Raw genomic sequence first — 7500 nt, forward strand, 5'->3', positions numbered from 1 at the left:
CCCCCCCTCCAAATTTTGCCCCCCCCCCCCAAAAAATTGGCCCCCCCCCTCAACACACACCACACCACACCACCCCTCCCCCCCCCTCCAAAATTCGCCCCCCCCCCCCCCCTCAAAAATCCCCCCCCCCTCAACACACACCACACCACACCACACCAACCCTCCCCTTCCCCCCTCCAAATTTCGCCTTCCCCTCAACACACACCACCCCACCCCTCCCCCCCCCCCCAAAAATTCGCCCCCCCCGTCCAAATTTCGCCCCTTCCCCCCCCAAAAATTCGCCCCCCCCCCTCAACACACACCACACCACACCACCCCACACCACGCCTCCCCCCCCCTCAAAAATTCCCCCCCCCCCCTCAACACACACCACACCACACCACCTCTCCCCCCCCTCAAAAATCCCCCCCCCCCCTCAACACACACCACACCACACCACCCCTCCCCTTCCCCCCCTCCAAATTTCGCCCCCCCCTCAACACACACCACCCGACCCCTCCCCCCCCCGCCCCCAAAAAATTCGCCCCCCCCCCAACACACACCACCCCACCCCCCCCCCCCAAAAATTCGGCCACCCCCCTCAACACACACCACACCACACACCCCCTCCCCCCCCTCCAAAATTTGCCCCCCCCCCCAAAAATTTGCGCCCCTCCCCCCCCCCCTCAAAAATCCCCCCCCCCTCAACACACACCACACCACACCACACCACCCCTCCCCCCCCCCAAAAATCCCCCCCCCCCCCCCCTCAACACACACCACACAACCCCTCCCCCCCCCTCAAAAATTCCCCGCCCCCCCCTCAACACACACCACACCACACCACCCCTCCCCCCCCCCCCCTCAAAAATCCCCCCCCCCTCCAAATTTTGCCCCCCCCCCCCCCCAAAAAAAATTGGGCCCCCCTCTCAACACACACCACACCACACCACCCCTCCCCCCCCTCCAAAATTCGCCCCCCCCCCCCCCCCCTCAACACACACCACCCCACCCCCCCCCTCAACACACACCACACCACCCCTCCCCTCAACACACACCACACCACCCCTCCCCTTCCCCCCCTCGAAATTTCGCCCCCCCCTCAACACACACCACCCCACCCCTCCCCCCCCCCACACCACCCCACCCCTCCCCCCCCCCCCCCCCCGCCCCCAAAAAATTCGCCCCCCCCCCCCCCCCCAACACACACCACTCCACCCCCCCCCCCCAAAAAAATTCGACCACCCCCCTCAACACACACCACACCACCCCTCCCCCCCCCCCAAAAATTCAGCCCCCCCTCCCCCCTCAATACACACCTCCCCACCCTTCCCCCCCCCCCCCCCCCCGCCCCCAACACACACCACCCCTCCCCCCCCCCCCGAAAATTCGCCCCCCCCCCCTCAATACACACCTCCCCACCCTTCCCCCCCCCCCTCAACACACACCACACCACACCACACCACCCCTCCCCTTCCCCCCCTCCAAATTTCGCCCCCCCCTCAACACACACCACCCCACCCCTCCCCCCCCCCCTCCAAATTTCGCCCCTTCTCCCCCCCAAAAATTCGCCCCCCCCCCCAACACACACCACACCACACCACCCCTCCCCCCCCCCCCCACCCCCCTCAACACACACCACCCCACCCCCCCCCCCCCCCAACACACACCACACCACCCCTCCCCCCCCCTCAAAAATTCCCCCCCCCCCCCCCTCAACACACAAAACACCACCCCTCCCCCCCCTCCAAATTTTGCCCCCCCCCCAAAAAATTGGCCCCCCCCTCAACACACACCACACCACACCACCCCTCCCCCCCCCTCCAAAATTCGCCCCCCACCCCCCTCAACACACACCACCCCACACCTCCCCTCCCCCCCCCTCAAAAATCCCCCCCCCCCCCCCTCAACACACAAAACACCACCCCTCCCCCCCCCCCCCCTCAAAAATCCCTCCCCCCCCAACACACACCACACCACACCACCCCTCCCCCCCCCCCTCCAAATTTTGCCCCCCCCCCCAAAAAATTGGCCCCCCCCTCAACACACACCACACCACACCACCCCTCCCCCCCCCTCCAAAATTCGCCCCCCCCCCCCCCCCCCCCCTTCAAAAATCCCCCCCCCCCCTCAAAAATCCCCCCCCCCTCAACACACACCACACCACACCACACCAACCCTCCCCTTCCCCCCTCCAAATTTCGCCTTCCCCTCAACACACACCACCCCACCCCTCCCCCCCCCCCCCAAAAATTCGCCCCCCCCCGGTCCAAATTTCGCCCCTTCCCCCCCCAAAAATTCGCCCCCCCCCCTCAACACACACCACACCACACCACGCCTCCCCCCCCCCCTCAAAAATTCCCCCCCCCCCCCCCTCAACACACACCACACCACACCACGTCTCCCCCCCCCTCAAAAATCCCCCCCCCCCCCCCCTCAACACACACCACACCACCCCTCCCCTTCCCCCCCTCCAAATTTCGCCCCCCCCTCAACACACACCACACCACCCCTCCCCCCCCCCCCCGCCCCCAAAAAATTCGCCCCCCCCCCCCCCAAAAATTCGGCCACCCCCCTCAACACACACCACACCACACACCCCCTCCCCCCCTCCAAAATTTGCCCCCCCCCCCCCCCCCCCCAAAAAAAATTCGCGCCCCCCCCCCTCAATACACACCTCCCCACCCCCCCCTCAACAAACACCACACCACCCCTCCCCCCCCCTCAAAAATCCCCCCCCCCTCAACACACACCACACCACACCACCCCTCCCCCCCCCCCCCAAAAATTCCCCCCCCCCCCCCCTCAACACACACCACCCCACCCACCCCCCCTCAAAAATTCCCCGCCCCCCCCTCAACACACACCACACCACCCCTCCCCCCCCCCCCCTCAAAAATAACCTCCCCCCTCAACACACACCACACCACACCACACCACCCCTCCCCCCCCCCCTCAACACACACCACACCACACCACCCCTCCCCCCCCCCCTCCAAATTTTGCCCCCCCCCCCCCTCAACACACACCACACCACACCACCCCTCGCCCCCCCCCTCAACACACACCACACCACACCACCCCTCCCCCCCCCCCTCAAAAATCCCCCCCCCCCCCCAACACACACCACACCACCCCTCCCCTTCCCCCCCTCGAAATTTCGCCCCCCCCTCAACACACACCACCCCACCCCTCCCCCCCCCGCCCCAAAAATTCACCCCCCCTCCAAATTTTGCCCCTTCCCCCCCCCTCAACACACACCACACCACACCACCGCTCCCCCCCCCCCCCCCCCTCCAAAATTCGCCCCCCCCCCCAAAAATTTCCCACCCCTCCCCCCTCAACACACACCACCCCACCCCCCCCCCAACACACACCACACCACCCCTCCCCCCCCCTCAACACACACCACACCACCCCTCCCCTTCCCCCCCACCAAATTCCGCCCCCCCCTCAACACACACCACCCCACCCCTCCCCCCCCCCCCCCCCCCCCAACACACACCACTCCACCCCCCCCCCCAAAAAATTTCGGCCACCCCCCTCAACACACACCACACCACACCATACCACCCCTCCCCTTCCCCCCCTCCAAATTTCGCCTTCCCCTCAACACACACCACCCCACCCCTCCCCCCCCCCCCCCAAAAATTCGCCCCCCCGTCCAAATTTCGCCCCTTCCCCCCCCAAAAATTCGCCCCCCCCCCTTCAACACACACCACGCCACACCACCCCTCCCCACCCCCGCCCCCCCCTCAACACACACCACCCCACACCACCCCTCCCCCCCCCCCCCCCCCTCAACACACACCACACCACCCCTCCCCCCCCCTCAAGAATCCCCCCCCCCCCCCCCCTCAACACACACCACTCCACCCCTCCCCTTCCCCCCCTCCAAATTTCGCCCCCCCCCCATTAACACACACCACCCCACCCCTCCCCCGCCCCCGCCCCCAAAAAATTCGCCCCCCCCCCCCCCCAACACACACCACCCCACCCCCCCCCCCCCAAAAATTCGGCCACCCCCCTCAACACACACCACACCACACCACCCCTCCCCCCCCCTCCAAAATTTGCCACCCCACCCCCCGGCCCCAACACACACCACCCCTCCCCCCCCCCCAAAAAATTCGCGCCCCCCCCCCTCAATACACACCTCCCCACCCTTTCCCCCCCCCCCCCCCTCAACACACACCACACCACCCCTCCCCCCCCCCTCTCAAAAATCCCCCCCCCCCCCTCAACACACACCACACCACACCACCCCTCCCCTTCCCCCCCTCCAAATTTCGCCCACCCCTCAACACACACCACCCCACCCCTCCCCCCCCCCCCCCTCAACACACACCACCCCACACCACACCACCCCTCCCCCCCCCCCCCCCCCCCCCGAAAAATCCCCCCCCCCGCCCTCAACACACACCACCCCACCCATCCCCCCTCAACACACACCACCCCACCCCCCGCCCCCCCCCCCCCCTCAACACACAAAACACCACCCCTCCCCCCCCCCCCCTCCACGTCGCGTCATGGAGGGCGTCATGGAGGGTGGGTGGGTGTGTTAAGGGGAGGGAAGCACGTCGCGTCGTGTCAGGCCATGGGGCGCGGGGGGGGGGGGGGGGGGGGGGGCATTGCGTTGGGTGGGTGTGTGTGTTAAGGGGAGGGTGGCACATCGCATCGTGTCGTGTCATGGGGGGGCGGGGATCCCATGGGGGGGGATGTCATGGGGGGGGGGGGGCGCGTCGCATCGTGTCATGTCATGGGGGGGGGGGGGGGGGCGCATCGCATCATGTCGTGTCGTGGGTGGGGGGGCTGGGGTGGGGATGTCATGGGGGGGGGGGGGGAGGGGGGGCGCGGCACGTCGCGACATGGTGTGGTGTGTGTTGAGGGGGGAAGGGGGGGGCGCGTCGTGTCGTGTCGTGTCATGGCGGGGCGCGTCGCGTCGCGTCGTGTCATGGGGGCTGGGGGGGATGTCATGGGGGGGCCGAATTTTTGAGGGGGGGGAGGGGGGGGGGTGGTGTGTGTTGAGGGGGGAGGCGAATTTTTGAGGGGGGGACGTCATGGGGGGGGCGCATCGCGTCGTGTCGTGTCATGGGGGGTGGGGGGATGTCATGGGGGGGGGAGGGGGGTTGTCATGTTATGTTGGGGAGGGGGCGCGTCGCGTCATGTCGGGGCATGGTGGGGGGGAGGGGGCATCGCGACACCCCGCGTCACCCCCCACGACACGGCACACCCCCCCACCCCACCCCACCGCACCCCCCTACGACGCGGCGCCTCCCCCCCACCCCACCTCGAAAAACCCCGCTCCATCCACAGCACCCCACCACTCCTCCAAAAACCAGGCTCGACCCACCGTGCCCCGCCTCACTCCCCCACGACACGGCGCACCCTCCACCCCACCGCACCCCCCCACGATGCCCCCCGCACCCCACCTCCAGAAACCCCGCTCCCTCCACACCACCCCACCACGCCTCCGAAAACCACGCTCGACCCACCCCACCTCGCGCGAGCCCCCCCACGACACGGCACACCCCCCACACCCCACCGCACCCCCCCACGACACGGCGCACCTCCCCACCCCCCCTCACCCCACGTCGAAAAACCCCGCTCGACCCACCCAACCCCGCGTCACTCCCCCATGACACGGCACACCCCCCCACCCCACCGCACCCCCCCACGACGCCCCCCCCCCCCCCCCCCGCACCCCACCTCGAAAAACCCCGCTCCCTCCACGCCACACCACAAATGCCTCCGAAAACCCCGCTCGACCCACCCCACCCCGCGTCACCCCCCCACGACATGGCGCACCCCCCACCCCACCGCACCCCCCAACGACGCCGCCCCGCACCCCACCTCGAAAAACCCCGCTCCCTCCATACCACCCCACCACGCCTCCGAAAACCCCGCTCGACCCACCCCACCTCGCGTCAGTCCCCCACGACACGGCACACCCCCCACACCGCACCTCCGAAAACCCCGCTCGACCCACCCCACCTCGCGTCAGCCCCCCACGACACGGCACACCCCCCACACCCCACCGCACCCCCCCACGACGCGGCGCATATCCCCCCCCCCCCCGCACCCCACCTCGAAAAACCCCACTCGACCCACCCAACCCCGCGTCACTCCCCCAGGACACGGCGCACCCCCCCACGACGCGGAGCATATCCCCCCCCCCCCCCCCCCCCCCCCCCCCGCACCCCACCTCGAAAAACCCCGCTCGACCCACCCCACCCCGCGTCACCCCCCCACGACACGGCGCACCCCCCCACCCCACCGCACCCCCCCACGACGCCCCCCCCCGCACCCCACCTCGAAAAACCCCGCTCCCTCCACGCCTTACCACCACGCCTCCGAAAACCCCGCTCGACCCACCCCACCCCGCGTCTCCCCCCCACGACACGGCGCACCCCCCCACGACGCCCCCCCCCCCGCACCCCACCTCGAAAAACCCCGCTCCCTCCACACCACCCCGCCACGCCTCCAAAAAACCGCGCTCGACCCACCCCACCCCGCGTCACGGCGCACCCCCCACCCCACCGCACCCCCCCACGACGCCCCCCCCCCCACCCCACCTCGAAAAACCGCGCTCCATCCACAGCACCCCACCTCTCCTCCAAAAACCCCGCTCGACCCACCCCACCCCGCGTCACCCCCCCACGACACGGCGCACCCCCCCACCCCACCGCACCCCCCCACGACGCCCCCCCGCACCCCACCTCGAAAAACCGCGCTCCCTCCACAGCACCCCCCCCTCCTCCAAAAACCCCGCTCGACCACCCCCACCCCGCGTCACCCCCCACGACGCCCCCCCGCACCCCACCTCGAAAAACCCCGCTCCCTCCACCCTAAACCCCACCTCTCCTCCAAAAACCCCGCTTGACCACCCCAACCCCGCGTCACTCCCCCATGACACGGCGCACCCCCCCACGAGGCCCCCCCCCGCACCCCACCTCGAAAAACCCCGCTCCCTCCACACCACCCCGCCACGCCTCCAAAAAACCGCGCTCGACCCACCCCACCCCGCGTCACGGCGCACCCCCCACCCCGCCGCACCCCCCCACGACGCCCCCCCCCCCACCCCACCTCGAAAAACCGCGCTCCATCCACAGCACCCCACCTCTCCTCCAAAAACCCCGCTCGACCCACCCCACCCCGCGTCACCCCCCCACGACACGGCGCACCCCCCCACCCCACCGCACCCCCCCACGACGCCCCCCCCGCACCCCACCTCGAAAAACCCCGCTGCCTCCACGCCACACCACCACGCCTCCGAAACCCCGCTCGACCCGCGTCACCCCCCCACGACACGGCGCACCCCCCCACGACGCCCCCCCGCACCCCACCTCGAAAAACCCCGCTCCCTCCACAGCACCCCGCCACGACTCCGAAAACCCCGCTCGACCCACCCCACCCCGCGTCACCCGCCACGACACGGCGCACCCCCCCACAACGCCCCCCCCCGCACCCACCTCGAAAAACCCCGCTCCCTCCACGCCTCCGAAAACCCCGCTCGACCCA

This window comes from Lygodium microphyllum, unplaced genomic scaffold, assembly GCF_053477565.2.
Source record: "Lygodium microphyllum isolate KBCC unplaced genomic scaffold, Lygodium_microphyllum_v1.1.10 scaffold_124, whole genome shotgun sequence".
In the NCBI taxonomy this organism is placed as follows: domain Eukaryota; kingdom Viridiplantae; phylum Streptophyta; class Polypodiopsida; order Schizaeales; family Lygodiaceae; genus Lygodium; species Lygodium microphyllum.